At 47.4% G+C, this 3670-nt stretch overlaps 1 pseudogene across 1 annotated transcript; it reads right to left on the reverse strand.

The window, feature by feature from the left end:
* Positions 1–838: 838 nt before the first annotated feature.
* On the reverse strand, positions 839–2213 carry LOC308418761 (elongation factor 1-alpha 1-like; annotated as a pseudogene). Its single transcript has one exon. The product of its transcript is annotated as an elongation factor 1-alpha 1-like (transcript).
* Positions 2214–3670: the final 1457 nt, after the last annotated feature.

A 3670-nucleotide genomic window follows, 5' to 3' on the forward strand; every position in this document is an offset into this window, starting at 1 on the left:
GAGAGTCTTACACCCAGAAGAGGGAGCGAAAACAGTATCCCCACATCTTTCCTAAAACTGTGGATTTGTCTGCTAATACTCCGTTAAATCAATTGCATCTTTGGCTTGTACCTCTTTTTCTTCTGTTATACTGATGGGGCAGATATTTGCTGGTTATGATAGTCAGTTTTCCATTACTATAGCAAACTACTTGAGGATAAAATACTTGAGAAAGATTTACTTGGGGTTGTGTTTCAGAGGCCTTGGTCACCAGCTGTCATGGTGAAAGCACATGGCAGAGCAGAGCTGTTTCCCTATGGTGACCAAGAAACTATTAAAGAAAGGAAAAGACAGAGAGAGGCCAGGGGCAGGGATCACCTTGTCGGATTAATCTGCTGAGGTCAGTGTACTTGAACCAGTCAGCTCCGGAACCTTCTGAATGAGCACTTCCTGCTCAGACTATAAAAGCTGCTGAGAGCTCTCAAAGGCCCTCTTCAGTCTTTCTTGGGTCTGTTTGTTTGGTGTTTGTTTCTGTCTAAACATATTATTATTATTATTATTATTATTATTATTATTATTAAACTTGTTTTAATAGGTCTCAAAATTCTGTGACAGATTTTTGGTCAAGTTGTTTCCATTAAAAAGTACTGATTTTGAGAACTAATAACTTAAAACTGCCACACACACACACACAAAAAATAGTTCACAAAACATTCTTTCCTTCTGAAGTTTTTATGATGCATTGTTATCATCAACCAGTCTTTTACTATTAAACTTAAATGGCCAATTAAGACAAACATTCTGAGACCGTTCTTCCACCACTGATTAAGGCTTGGGTGGCAGGTGTTAGGGGTAATATTCATTTAGCCTTCTGAGCTTTCTGGGCAGACTTGGTGACTTTGCCAGCTCCAGCAGCCTTCTTGTCCACAGCTTTGATGGCACCCACAGCAACTGTCTGCCTCATGTCACTAACCCAGTGGAGGATAGTCAGAGAAGTTCTCAACACACATGGGCTTGCCAGAAACCATACCAACAATGGCAGCATCACCAGACTTCAAGAATTTGGGGCCATCTTCCAGCTTCTTACCAGAACGACGATCTATCTTTATTTAAGCTCAGCAAACTTGCCTGTTATGTGGGCTGTGTGACAATCCAGGACAGGAGCACAGCCAGCACTAATTTGTCCTGGATGGTTCAGGATAATCACCTGAGCAGTGAAGCCAGCTGCTTCCATTGGTGGGTCATTTTTGCAGTCACCAGCAACATTGCCACGTCTAAGATCTTTGACAAACACGTTCTTTACATTGAAGCCCACATTGTCCCAAGGAAGAGCTTCACTCTAAGCTTCGTGGTGCATTTCAACAGACTTGACTTCAGTTGTTACATTGACTGGAGCAAAGGTAACCACCATGCCAGGTTTGAGAACACCAGTTTCCACTCGGCCCACGGGGACAGTCCCAATACCCCCGATGTAGAAATCCTGGAGGAGCAGTCGCAGAGGTTTGTCAGTTGGACGAGTTGGTGGAAGGATGCAGTCCAAACTTCCAGCAGCGTGGTGCTGTTGGCACTGCCATCTTTCAGGTGACTTTCCATCCCTTGAACCATGGCATATTAGCACTTGGCTCCAGCATGTTGTCACCATTCCAACCAGAAATTGGCACAAATGCTACTGTGTCAAGGTTGTAGCCAATTTTCTTAATGTGGGTACTGACTTCCTTAATGATTTCCTCGTATCTCTTCTGACTGTATGGTGGCTCGGTGGAATCCATTTTGTTGACACCAACAATTAGCTGTTTCACACCCAGGGTGTAAGCCAGAAGAGCATGCTCACGGGTCTGCCCGTTCTTGGAGATACCAGCTTCAAATTCACCAACACCAGCAGCAACAATCAGGACAGCACAGTCAGCCTGAGATGTACCAGTAATCATGTTTTTGATGAAGTCTCTGTGCCCTGGGGCATCAATGATAGTCACGTAGTGTTTGCTGGTCTCAAATTTCCACAGGGAGATGTCAATAGTGATACCACACTCACGCTCAGCTTTAAGTTTGTCCAAGACCCAGGCGTACTTGAAGGAGCCTTTTCCCATCTCGGCAGCCTCCTTCTCAAACTTTTTTTTGATGGTTCATTTGTTGATCCCACCGCATTTGTAGATCAGGTGGCCAGTTGTAATGGACTTGCCAGAATCTACGTGTCCAATTACGACGATGTTGATGTGAGTCTTTTCCTTTCCCATTTTTGCTTTGATTTAGCTGTGGCTTTCACAACACCTGTGTTCTGACGGCAAACCTGTTTTGAAAAAGCATCTAAACATATTATATTGGAAGAAACAATTTGAAGTGCCAATGTTATTTCTTCTACTTGATCTGGTGTATCGAGGTTTTCAGCTGATTTTTTAAAATTCTGATTGACTAAGCTTTTCATTGCATGATTTTTGGGTTTTTGTTTGCTTGGTTTTTTAAAAAATCTGTCTTAGCTGGTGCAGTGGTAGCACACACCTTTAATCCCAGCATGAGGTGAATGAAAAAGAAAAGAAAAAGGGAGAGAAAGAAAACACAACTGCTCTTAGGTACGGTGGAGGAGAGAGTTTATCAGGCAGGTATGTGGGCGAGCACAGCCAGAGGCCCTGAGCTGGACTGTGTGGGGAGAAGGGGAGGGGAAGGGGAAGGGAGGGGAAGGGGGAGGGGAAGGGAGGGGGAAGGGGAGGGGAGGGGGAAGGGGAGGGGAGGAGGAAGGGGAAGGGAGGGGGAAAGGGAGGGGGAAAGGGAGGGGAGAGGAGGAGGAAGGGGAAGGGAGGGGGAAGGGGAGGAGGAAGGGGAAGGGGAGGGGAAGGGGAGGAGGAAGGGGAGGGGAAGGGGAGGGAAGGGGGAAGTGGAGGGGAAGGGAAGGGGAGGGGGAAGGGGAGGGGAGGGGGGAGGGGAGGGGGAAGGGGAGGAGGGAGGGGAAGGGGAGGAGGAAGGGGAGGGGAAGGGAGGGGAAAGGGGAAGGGGAGGGAAGGGGGAAGGGGAGGGGAAGGGGAGGGGAGAGGGAAGGGGAGGAGGAAGGGGAAGGGGAAGGGAAGGGGAAGGGGAGGGGAAGGGGAGGAGGAAGGGGAAGGGGAGGGGAAGGGGAGGAGGAAGGGGAAGGGGAGGGTAGGGGGAGGGGAAGGGGGAGAGGAGGGGAAGGGGGAGGGGAAGGGTAAGGGAATTAAGTACTACAGGCAGGAGGCCAAAAGTACAGAGCAGGCAACCAAACTGGCTGGATTATGGGGGGAAGGGCAGCCCTGAGCTGCAGCATTCAGGGTAGGGGGCAGAGAATGACAGCCAAGAGGGCCCTGTAACAGGCAGGGACTGAGGGACTGGCGGGAGAACCTGGTGGCCAGGTCCACTACGGTATGTTAAATTGGTATCTCAGGTATTTGTCCCAAGTTTGAAACCTGGTGGTTTGTAGGCAGGTGGATCTCTGAGTTCAAGGTCAGCCCAGTCTACAGAATGAGTTCCAGGACAGCCAAGGGCTACACAGAGAAACTCTGTGGAGACAAAACCAAACAAACAAACAAACAAAACAACCCCCAGAATTTCTCTTTACTAAATACATTAAATACTCATACATATTTTGAATTGCTTTCTCTAGCCAATTTGATTGTTTAAATTCATTTTCAGAGACATTATTGAACTTTTTGAAAAAAAAAATACATTTGAATTCTCTATCATC

This window comes from Micromys minutus (assembly GCF_963924665.1).
Source record: "Micromys minutus genome assembly, chromosome: 3".
Classification (NCBI taxonomy): domain Eukaryota; kingdom Metazoa; phylum Chordata; class Mammalia; order Rodentia; family Muridae; genus Micromys; species Micromys minutus.